General features: G+C 37.5%; 1 protein-coding gene across 1 annotated transcript in view; it reads left to right on the top strand.

The window, feature by feature from the left end:
* CRB1 (crumbs cell polarity complex component 1) overlaps positions 1–12,182 on the top strand; it is a 214,447-nt gene that overhangs the window by 143,149 nt on the left and 59,116 nt on the right. The window lies entirely within an intron of this gene.

Below are 12,182 nucleotides of genomic sequence, written 5' to 3' on the forward strand. Positions count from 1 at the left end.
AAAGCAGCTCGGGAGAAGAGATATGTAACCTACAATGGTAGAAACATTAGATTGGCAACAGACCTATCCATAGAGACCTGGCAGGCCGGAAAGGACTGGCATGATATATTCAGAGCACTAAATGAGAAAAATATGCAGCCAAGAATACTATATCCAGCTAGGCTGTCACTGAAAATAGAAGGAGAGATAAAAAGCTTCCAGGACAAACAAAAACTAAAGGAATTTGCAAACACGAAACCAGCCCTACAAGAAATCTTGAAAGGGGTCCTCTAAGCAAAGAGAGAGCCTAAAAGCGACATAGACCAGAAAGGAACACAGACAATATACAGTAACAGTCACCTTACAGGCAATACAATGGCACTAAATTCCTATCTTTCAATAGTTACCCTGAATGTAAATGGGCTAAATGCCCCAGTCAAAAGACACAGGCTATCAGATTGGATTAAAAAACAAGACCCATCGATATGCTGTCTGCAAGAGACTCATCTGAGACCCAAAGACACCTCCAGATTGAAAGTGAGGGGGTGGAAAACCATTTACCATGCTAATGGACACCAAAAGAAAGCTGGGGTGGCAATCCTTCTATCAGACAAATTAGATTTTAAACCGAAGACTGTAATAAGAGATGAGGAAGGACACTATATCCTACTTAAAGGGTCTATCCAACAAGAAGATCTAACAATTGTAAATATCTATGCCCCTAACATGGGAGCAGCCAATTATATAAGGCAATTAATAACAAAAGCAAAGAAACACATCAACAACAATACAATAATAGTGGGGGACTTTAACACCCCCCTTACTGAAATGGACAGATCGTCTAAGCAAAAGATCAACAAGGAAATAAAGACTTTAAATGACACACTGGACCAAATGGACTTCACAGACATATTCAGAACATTCCATCCCAAAGCAACAGAATACACATTCTTCTCTAGTGCCCATGGAACATTCTCCAGAATCGATCACATCCTAGGTCATAAATCAGGTCTCAACCGGTACCAAAAGATTGGGATCATTCCCTGCCTATTTTCAGACCACAATGCTTTGAAACTAGAACTCAATCACAAGAGGAAAGTTGGAAAGAACTCAAATACATGGAAGCTAAAGAGCATCCTACTAAAGAATGAATGGGTCAACCAGGAAATTAAAGAAGAATAAAAAAATTCATGGAAACCAATGAAAATGAAAACACAACTGTTCAAAATCTTTGGGATGCAGCAAAGGCAGTCCTAAGAGGAAAGTATATAGCAATACAAGCCTTTCTCAAGAAACAAGAAAGGTCTCAAATGCACAACCTAACCCTACACCTAAAGGAGCTGGAGAAAGAACAGCAAATAAAGCCTAAACCCAGCAGGAGAAGAGAAATAATAAAGATCAGAGCAGAAATCAATGAAATAGAAACCAAAAGAACAGTAGAACAGATCAACGAAACTAGGAGCTGGTTCTTGAAAGAATTAACAAGACTGATAAACCCCTGGCCAGACTTATCAAAAAGAAAAGAGAAATGACCCAAATCAACAAAATCAGGAATGAAAGAGGAGAGATCACAACCCAACACCCAGAAATACACACAATTATAAGAACATATTATGAGCAACTCTATGCCAGCAAATTAGATAACCTGGCAGAAATGGATGCATTCCTAGAGATGTATCAACTACCAAAACTGAACCAGGAAGAAATAGAAAACCTGAACAGACCTATAACCACTAAGGAAATTGAAGCAGTCATCAAAAATCTCCCAACAAACAAAAGCCCAGGGCCAGATGGCTTCCCAGGGGAATTCTACCAAACATTTCAAGAAGAATTAATACCTATTCTTCTGAAACTGTTCCAAAAAATAGAAATGGAAGGAAAACTTTCAAACTCATTTTATGAGGCCACCATTACCTTGATCCCAAAACCAGACAAAGACCCCATCAAAAAGGAGAATTACAGACCAATATCCCTGATGAACATGGATGCAAAAATTCTCACCAAAATACTAGCCAATAGGATCCAACAGTACATTAAAAGGATTATTCACCACGACCAAGTGGGATTTATCCCTGGGCTGCAAGTTTGGTTCAACATCCGCAAATCAATCAACGTGATACAATACATTAACAAAAGAAAGAACAAGAATCATATGATCCTCTCAATAGATGCAGAAAAAGCATTTGACAAAGTACAGCATCCTTTCTTGAACAAAACTCTTCAGAGTATGGGGATAGAGGGTACATACCTCAATATCATAAAAGCCATCTATGAAAAACCTACAGCAAATATCATTCTCAATGGGGAAAAACTGAGAGCTTTCCCCCCAAGCTCAGGAATGCAGCAGGGATGTCCACTATCACCACTGCTATTCAACATAGTGTTAGAAGTCCTAGCCACAGCAATCAGACAACAAAAAGAAATCAAAGGCATCCAAATCGGCAAAGAAGAAGTCAAACTCTCACTCTTTGCAGATGATATGATACTTTATGTGGAAAACCCCAAAGACTCCACCCCAAAACTGCTAGAACTCATACAGGAATTCAGTAAAGTGGCAGGATATAAAATCAATGCACAGAAATCAGTGGCATTCCTATACACCAACAACAAGACAGAAGAAAGAGAAATTAAGGAGTCAATCCCACTTACAATTGCACCCAAAACCATAAGATACCAAGAATAAATCTAACCAAAGAGGCAAAGGATCTGTACTCAGAAAACTATAAAATACTCATGAAAGAAATGGAGGAAGACACAAAGAAATGGAAAAACGTTCCATGCTCATGGATTGGAAGAACAAATATTGTGAAGATGTCAATGCTACCTAGAGCAATCTACACATTCAATGCAATCCCCATCAAAATACCATCCACTTTTTTCAAAGAAATGGAACAAATAATCCTAAAATTTGTATGGAACCAGAAGAGACCCCGAATAGCTAGAGGAATGTTGAAAAAGAAAAGCAAAGCTGGCGGCATCACAATTCCAGACTTCAAGCTCTATTACAAAGCTGTCATCAAGACAGTATGATACTGGCACAAAAACAGACACATAGATCGATGGAACAGACTAGAGAGACCAGAAATGGACCCTCAACTCTATGGTCAACTAATCTTCAACAAAGCAGGAAAGAATGTTCAATGGAAAAAAGACAGTCTCTTCAAGAAATGGTGTTGCGAAAATTGGACAGCCACATGCAGAAGAATGAAACTGGACCATTTCCTTACACCACACACAAAAATAGACTCCAAATGGTTGAAAGACCTCAATGTGAGACAGGAATCCATCAAAATCCTAAAGGAGAACACAGGCAGCAACCTCTTTGACCTCAGCCACAGTAACTTCTTCCTAGAAACATCACCAAAGGGAAGGGAAGGAAGGGCAAAAATGAACTACTGGGACTTCATCAAGATAAAAAGCTTCTGCACAGCAAAAGAAACAGTCAACAAAACCAAAAGACAACTGACAGAATGGGAGAAGATATTTGCAAATGACCTATCAGATAAAGGGCTAGTATCCAAAATCTATAAAGAACTTCTTAAACTCAACACCCAAAGAACAAATGATCCCATCAAGAAATGGGCAGAAGACATGAACAGACATTTTTCCAAAGAAGACATCCAAATGGCCAACAGAAACATGAAAAAGTGCTCAACATCGCTCGGCATCAGGGAAATCCAAATCAAAACCTCAATGAGATAGCACCTCACACCAGTCAGAATGGCTAAAATTAACAAGTCAGGAAACGACAGATGTTGGCGGGGATGCGGAGAAAGGGGAACCCTCCTACACTGTTGGTGGGAATGCAAGCTGGTGCAGCCACTCTGGAAAACAGTATGGAGGTTCCTCAAAAAGTTGAAAATAGAGCTACCATATGATCCAGCAATTGCACTACTGGGTATTTACCCCAAAGATACAAAAGTAGGGATCCGAAAGGGTACGTGCACCCCGATGTTTATAGCAGCAATGTCCACAATAGCCAAACTGTGGAAAGAGCCAAGATGTCCATCAACAGATGAATGGATAAAGAAGAGGTGGTATATATATATACAATGGAATATTATGCAGCCATCAAAAGGAATGAGATCTTGCCATTTGCAACGATGTGGATGGAACTGGAGAGTATTATGCTGAGCGAAATAAGTCAAACCGAGAAAGACATGTATCATATGACCTCACTGATATGAGGAATTCTTAATCTCAGGAAACAAACTGAGGGTTGCTGGAGTGGGGGGTGGGGTGGGAGGGATGGGGTGACTGGGTGATGGACACTGGGGAGGATATGTGCTCTGGTAAGTGCTGTGAATTGTGCAAGACTGTTGAATCTCAGATCTGTACCTCTGAAACAAATAATGCAATATATGTTAAGAAAAAAAAAAAAGAAGAAGATAGCAGGAGGGGAAGAATGAAGGGGGGGAAATCAGAGGGGTAGACGAACCATGAGAGACGATGGACTCTGAAAAACAAACTGAGGGTTCTGGGGGGGGGGAGGATGGGTTAGCCTGGTGATGGGTATTAAAGAGGGCACGTACTGAATGGAGCACTAGGTGTTATACACAAACAATGAATCATGGAACACTACATCAAAAACTAATGATGTAATGTATGGTGATTAACATAACAATAAAAAATTAAAAACTAAAACTTCCAAAAAAAACAAAAAGAATGTACTAAGGGTGAATGGAAAAATGATTAGAGGAAAAAGACAAAATGCGGAGAGAAAAGCCCTGGTGCATATTTAATATGTTCTGTTTATCTCATGAAGGACATAATGAGATTTAATTAGTTAATAGGAGGCATATGGTATGATCCACAGTATGTTAGAGACTTCACGTTTTGGCTAAATAGTAATTTTAAAGAAATATTTTGGTAAAGTAGCTCCAGACTTTAACAAGAAACCTCTATCAACTTATTTGTTTGTTCTGAAAGCCACGGTCATGGTTAGGGATGGTTTAAAATGTCAACTCAAAAAATAAAAATAAAAAATAAAATGTCACCTCAGCGCCAGATTCCCCAAATTGATACCTTTTAATGGGTAAATATAATTTGTATCTATACAAGAGTTTTCTTTCCCCAAACAGAGTTGTTTGGGCTTTTCTGGGATAAAATAACCCTTTGAAATCTTGTTGAAATTTTAGACCATGTCTGAGGAGCACCATTATCAGAATTACCTGGGATGCTTGGAAAAATGCAGCTATCTGGGCCTCATCCAGATTTATAGAATCAGAGTTTCTAGAGATGTATCTTAGGAATCTGCATTTTGGAACGTATACCTCCACTAAGCATTTCTAACACTATTAGAGAGTCGCTCCTCTAAATTCTCTATCCAGAAAAAGGCACAAAATATGATAACAACAAATCACAAAATATTTCATATATTTTTCAAGGGATCAATAGACCTGTAAGGTCCATTCGTGGATGATTTAGACATCTATGACTGTCAGGTCCAAAAAGCTTATATAAAAGCTAGAGTTGTCTTCCGACGCATTAGACTCTGCTTCTGTGCAGGAGGAGACTGGATGCATATTTGCTTGAATTTTGGAAACTTATGACAGTATTACCCACCCTTCATCAAACACACACACATTATACTGCACTATCATACAGTACAGTTTACAGTATAGAGTCTTGTATTAAATGATAAGTATTCTAGAAAGTAAAGCTAGAAAGAGGCATTCACACTTACAGTTAGAGAAAAGCACATCACAAATACAAAACAGTAAATCACAATACAATGTAACCTACACTGAGTTCCAGATAGACAAGCCTCAGATGTTTGAAGCCAGACAATGTCTGAGTTAGGAGGGAAGACATTCCACAGGGTAAGTGCCCACCAAGCTGAACCGTGAAACAAAGTTGGGTTTTGAATAAGTCAAGAGACGGAGAGAGCTTTGAAAGTCCTTTAATTTTTACTCTCCTAAAAATGTTTTAATACAGACCCTTTATGTAGTGAACAGTGGGGAAAGTAATGCTGGTGGGGGGAGGGGGGCGCGGAAGGGGGATAAATAAAAGCCAGATTGTCCAGAGCCTTGAATGCCAGGCCTCACCAGGTCAGCAATTTACTTGGCCTTTGACATTATTTTTGGGGCTGTGCAGAGCAAAAATATTAATAAATTTGTGAGAAATGACAGTCAGCACTACTAAAGAAGGTAAAGCCAATTCTTACCATGGCAGAGAGAAAACAAACATTACATGGACTCGCAACACATCCAACCCAATACAAAGCAGGTTTTTGTAATTCACCGTAACTCCAGTGTTTAATCATTCACTTTTGACAAGAAGAGGGAAAAAAGGACCAAGCAAGAGCAGAGCCATTTCTGATGATTTACTGATCAAAGCCAATTAGGATAGCTCTGGTTGAACTGGATTGAGTTTCAATGAAATTACTTTTCAAAGTAAAGACAACAAGAGTGAGCCTGTGCCATGCTGTATTTTCTACTTGTTAGTCCGTAAAAAAAAAAAAAAAAAAAAAAAGAAAGAAAAAGGAAAGAAAAAGAAAAAAAACCCAGAAAAACTAAAAATCACTTACCTATATCCACTGAGCTTCAAAGTGTGACTTCTGAAGTGCAAAATCAAGTAAAACGTAGAACTGAAATGCAAAGCTTTGTGGTAGCTATTTTGTCTTTCGTTTGAAGATCTCAGAATACTTTCCACACAATAGACTGAATCAAATCTTCCTCTGGGCTCAGAGTTTTTTGTTTTTTTTTTTTTATCTAAGCTACCGTATGGTTCTGAACAAATGTCAGGTCTAGAGTGTGTGTGTGTGAGTCTCTTGAATCATAACTTTAAAGCAGCGTAATAACAAAATAGAACACAGGAATGGATACTGAAGAAACAATCCTTTGCTTTGTGTATGTTGCACACACACACAATCTTAATAAACAAAATAAATCACCAACTGTACCACATTTTCCTGGTATCATTCATCTTGGGAGTGACCCACATAAAAGAGCTTTTGCATAACACATTTTTATAATTTTCATGGGAAAATTTGTTTTCTTTTCATCATTTTGTTTTAAAGTACTTCAGAACTATGTTGCCAATTTTCTTGCATTTCTGAATTAAAAAAAGTATTGCATGCAATTTGTATTTAATTGATGACTTACTTTATTAACTCCTGTCATCGCCTTATGCTGTTTTGCAATGAGGCCTTGAGATAGGTATCAATTTCCTCCTATTTTCAATATCTCCAAACTGCTGTACTTTTTAATATTATTTTATGCCAGCTCATGATATAGTTTTCCTTGGAGGCAGCATATTGTAGGGGAAAAAAAACTGGTGGCTCATCTCAGGAGTTAAAGAGACCGGGGCACCACTCACAACTTGGCTCAGTTTCATCATCTGTGAAATGAAGGTGGCAACATAGTTTTCATCATTTATGGAAGTGTTTACATGGCCACACAGATGAAGCCCTTAACACAGTGCCTGGCACAGTTCCATCCGCCCACATTCACCATCCAGCTCTCAACTCTCATTTCCTGTTGCTGAAAATACACCTGGTGGCTCCCCCATCCCTTTCTTTTGCTGATTCTATTTCACTGCAAGCTCTGATACTTGATAATCAAGCTTATTTTAGTTGTGTCTAAAATAACAATAAATGATGAATGAGGGCCTGAGGAAGTAGTGGATAAACTTCGCAATCTCTATTTTTAAACATAGAAGATTTTAAGATAAATCCTAAATTGATCTTGATTCTTAATTATGTTCTGGATACTTGAGATCACTTAGACCTCTGGAAAAATGAAATTTAACTATAATCCACACAGAGAAACTTTAGGGTTGTCATGAAGCCTAACTGTCCTCTTCAGCAATTAAAAATAGAGGTAGGGAGGGGCACCTGGGGGGCTCAGTCAGTTAAGCGTCTGCCTTCAGCTCAGGTCGTGATCCTGGGGTCCTAGGATCGAGTCCCACATTGGGCTCTTTGCTCAGCGGGGAGCCTGCTTCTCCTCTGCCTGCCGCTCCCCCTGCTTGTGCTCTCTCTCTCTCTCTGACAAATGGGTAAATAAAATCTTTATTAAAAAACGGAGGTAGGGAATTATGGCAAGATAAGATGTGTTCCATAAGCACCGACAGTGACCGAGAAGGACATGCTTTGAATGGTTGTCTCATTTAAGCCTTATAGCAGTCCTCTGAGGAAATTATTGCTTTCCCCTTTTTATAGATTTCTAAAACTGTGACAAAGTTATGAAGATGGTAGAGCTCACTATATTCAGCCTATTCTCCACCTAGAAATTCTCTACTTACATTATCTACTTAGAAATGATGCATGTAGCATATTCTTTACTTAGAAGTGAGGATTGAATCTCAGGACTAGAAGAATCATTAGAGGCCATTGAACTCTACACCCCCACCAGTTCTTAAATTTCGTTGAAAACACCCTTTCTGATTTTGTACATCTTCAATGTCAGGAAACTTCCTGTCTCCTAAGACAGCTGATTCTATGCTTGATCAACATCAACTACTAGAAGATTCTGTAAAGTGAGCATAAATGTAAAATTCTATGGCATCTTACCAACTGGTGACCATTTTCCCTGGTGGAAGCAAATAAAACATAAAATGTCATGGGATGGGCTTTCAGCTACATGAAGACCCCTCTGATGTGCCCTGGTATTTGCTTTTCTCCAAGTGAAACATCTTCGTCTTCTTCAAGAATTTCTCTAATGACATGATTTCAAGTAAATTTACTATTCTATTAGCTTTCTTTATTGGAGTGTGCATCTTGTCCTCTTGAAGGACTCAAAACTTAATATGAATATTTTGAGATAACTAGAGAAAACTAGAATTCCAGAGGGATTACCATTTACTTTACCCTAGATATTGTCATTCACTGTGACAGCCCCAGAGCCACATAAAATTTTGGAAGCTATATCACCATGGATCCATACTTCAAAGATAAATTGGGATAATATATATGAAAGTAAACCATAAACTACATTTCATAATGTTAATACTAATTATCATTGATTGTTATTAAATTTATTATCAATTGAAACTGCTCTGCCTTCAACTGATAAACTATGTCTCCTCCATCTAATTTTGTAGTTGTTTAATCTCAAATGAAAAGAGTTAAGCCTTCTCAGTTTACAGAAAACTGTCCTATTTAGTTCACATGAGAATCTTGGCTTAACTGTTTTATTTCCATCCTATTCTTTTCTATTCTATTCTATTCATTTCCTTCATCCCCCATTCATTTTTTCTCTTCTCCTTTTGGAAATCTCAGTAATATATTGTATATATAAGCTTCATTCTGCATGTATTCATATAAATTCTTGTTTTGTTAATACATATATATTGTGTTAAAGGTCCCGTTTTCTTTCTTCCTTTTTTTCATTTGGCATCATGTTATTTAGCTCTATCCATGGTGCTGGGTATACATCTGTTTCTAACTGTAATGTACATTTCCAGGATGTACATCCTACCATTTTTTTCTAATTCATGCCCTCATGCCCTACCCAGTTTTTATGCACTCTCTCTAAGTTTTAATAAAATTTAAGGACAAAATGTACAAATTTACATTTTTTTCTTTGATAAAGTTCCTTTTAGAGTGCATCATTTAGGCCTATAAAGACCTTTCTTGATCCTGATAATTGTAACATCATTAGTTAGGTTGCTTTGGGTCACAAAGAAATCTGACTTAACAAGGATCCCATTCTCAGTATCTTACATGATTTTTAGACTTAACCCCCTAGGGCTGTAGCATGGCTAATGCAGTTCCAGGAACACATCTATGTAAGACAATATCAGGCTAAAGGTGCATATCTTTTTTATATTAGGAATGAAAGCCTTTCTCAGATTCCCCCTAGCAGAACTCCTCTCAGGTCCTATTGACCAGGATTAGATCACTTGCCTGTGACCCCACTTGTGGAGGAGGGTGTGAAAAACTGTATTTGTCACGTGCGTCCTTTTGGGCGGGAGGTATGTTCTGCCCATAAGGAAGGTGGGGAAGATGTGTTGGGGAAAATACTGCTGGGTAGGTAAGCATTATTTTTGATTCGAGTCTTCGTGATCTTTAGCAAGTTCATGTTGCCTACAAATTTGGTAAGTATGCCTTTTATATTTTTATCCAAGTAATTTGTATTCACATTCACTCCCCCAAAAAACAAAAAACAAAAAAAACCTGTTGAAATGATTTTGAATGACTACTATCCTCGAAGAATTTATAATTCTCATTTTGCATACACAAAAATAACTGTTTAATATGCTTTACTATGTCCACTTCATAGATGAAGAAACTTCAGCTTAAAGAAATTAGCTATTTGCCCAAGGTCTCATAGCCTCATAAGTATTAAAGCTGGGATTTAAAACACATTTTTGTTTGATCTTTAGTCAATGTTTATTCTACTTCATTCTGGATCCCTGAAGACTGCTAGAAACTCTCTCCAAGATGATCCATTAATAAGAACTCTGAATATGTTGCCTGTCCTCCCCACCCCACCCTCACCAGCTAGCCCCAGTGGATTAACATCTTCCTTCAGTTTCCAAGGTCCCTGCCTGCCGAACATTCCCTACTGTTGTATACTTGGCTAAACTGTATGCCCCATGAAGCAGGACTATGTCTGGTTTCACTCATCATCATATCTCTAGCTCCAGCACCTGTTAAAAGGGTGAATGAGTAATAAATGAATGAAAAAAATACACTGTTACAATGTCTTTTGCTTTACATCTTTTCTGTCTTATCACCTGGTTTCCTTCACAACTTATCTGATGTCAGTTCCATGGCAGATTTTGAAGCTCAGATACTAGTCCATGATAAAGCACCAATGACTGCCTCATGATACAGTTACCACCCCTCTCAGGTAATACTTTCATCTTTACCAAGGCTCCCAAGAGTTAAGATCTCAGCCTAAAGAAATTGTTCTAACAGTTAGAATTTCAGGCACCATGGTAGTCTATGGGACTCAGTGACCTCCCAGCCTATATCGCCCAGGTGAAACCTCTCTCTGTAGGTCTTCAGGTCCCCCTCTCAGAAAATGTAAAAAAAAAAAAAAAAAAAAAAGGTCAACCACCCATTACCCTAAGTATGTCCCAAACACCTTACCTAGTCAAAGTATCCTGCTCTATAAAATGAAATACAATTATATTTAAGACTAATAGAAAATAGTTATTCTTTCATAGAGAGTGGCGCTTAAGTCTGAGAGCACCACATAATTAACTCTTGGCACTATCTCAGGGAAGTCCAATGAAGTCTAATGAAGATTAGACTCAGTGAAGTCTCCTGCTGTTTTCTTAATTTCTCGTTTTCATTCCCTGCATAGATATTCAATAGATTTGAAGTTTCCATGAATTTCTTAACTACTCATTCAAAAGCAAAATAGAAAAAAAAATTAAAACAAAACCAAAAAACCCACCAGCATTCCCACTGGTGTGAAGAAAAATAAAATCAGGCTCTAATTTTCCATAACAGAAGTTACCAGAAACACCAATCTCTAGATTCCCCAAAACTCATTTTTCCGTGATAATAGTGTCGATGTTCAGTGTAGGACCATATTAACATTCACTAGTTTGACTTAAAAAGGGGAGGTACCATGTGTTAAGTAGAAAGAGTATCTAAAAATATAATAAGTCTGCTTGGTAAGCAGCACAAATGGGTCTTACGCTAAGCCCCACTGACCCAGCCTGGGAGGGGAATGAGGCAAGACTAAGTCCTCACACTCTTTACCTGAGAGAAAGAAGGTGACATTGAAAAAGAAGCCCCCACTTTTGAAAATGGTATGAAATCATCAGAAACTGGCTCTGTCAACCCATTAGGTGTTTGGATGGATCTCTTTTTCTACAGAAAAATGTTTGGATCCAAGACACAAGGTTTTCACATTTTAATGGCAATGCTCATAGGTAACTCTCTTTTTTATTACTTATATAAGCTAACTGATACCATTGTTAGAGTTTTTAAGATGTTTATTTAACAATTTATGTTAATGATATAATAAATATTACTATCAAGTGAAGATTTGAACTTTTGAGTGAAATAAAGTCACCCAAAGCAATGAGTAAAGGAAATATTTATGTATTGAGTCCTTGGTCTTTATATTTAATTTTTTTGGATTTCTATTTATTAAAATAAAAAATATTTAATCAATTAAAATAGAGAATGATGAAACTCATTTGTATACAAGTTTTTGTAGAAATAATTTTATTAGATATTAAAAATAATAATTTTATTAACTATGACTTTCAAAAAAGTGAAAATGGAAGCAAAAGTCATT

Source organism: Halichoerus grypus, chromosome 7 (genome assembly GCF_964656455.1).
Source record: "Halichoerus grypus chromosome 7, mHalGry1.hap1.1, whole genome shotgun sequence".
In the NCBI taxonomy this organism is placed as follows: Eukaryota; Metazoa; Chordata; class Mammalia; order Carnivora; family Phocidae; genus Halichoerus; species Halichoerus grypus.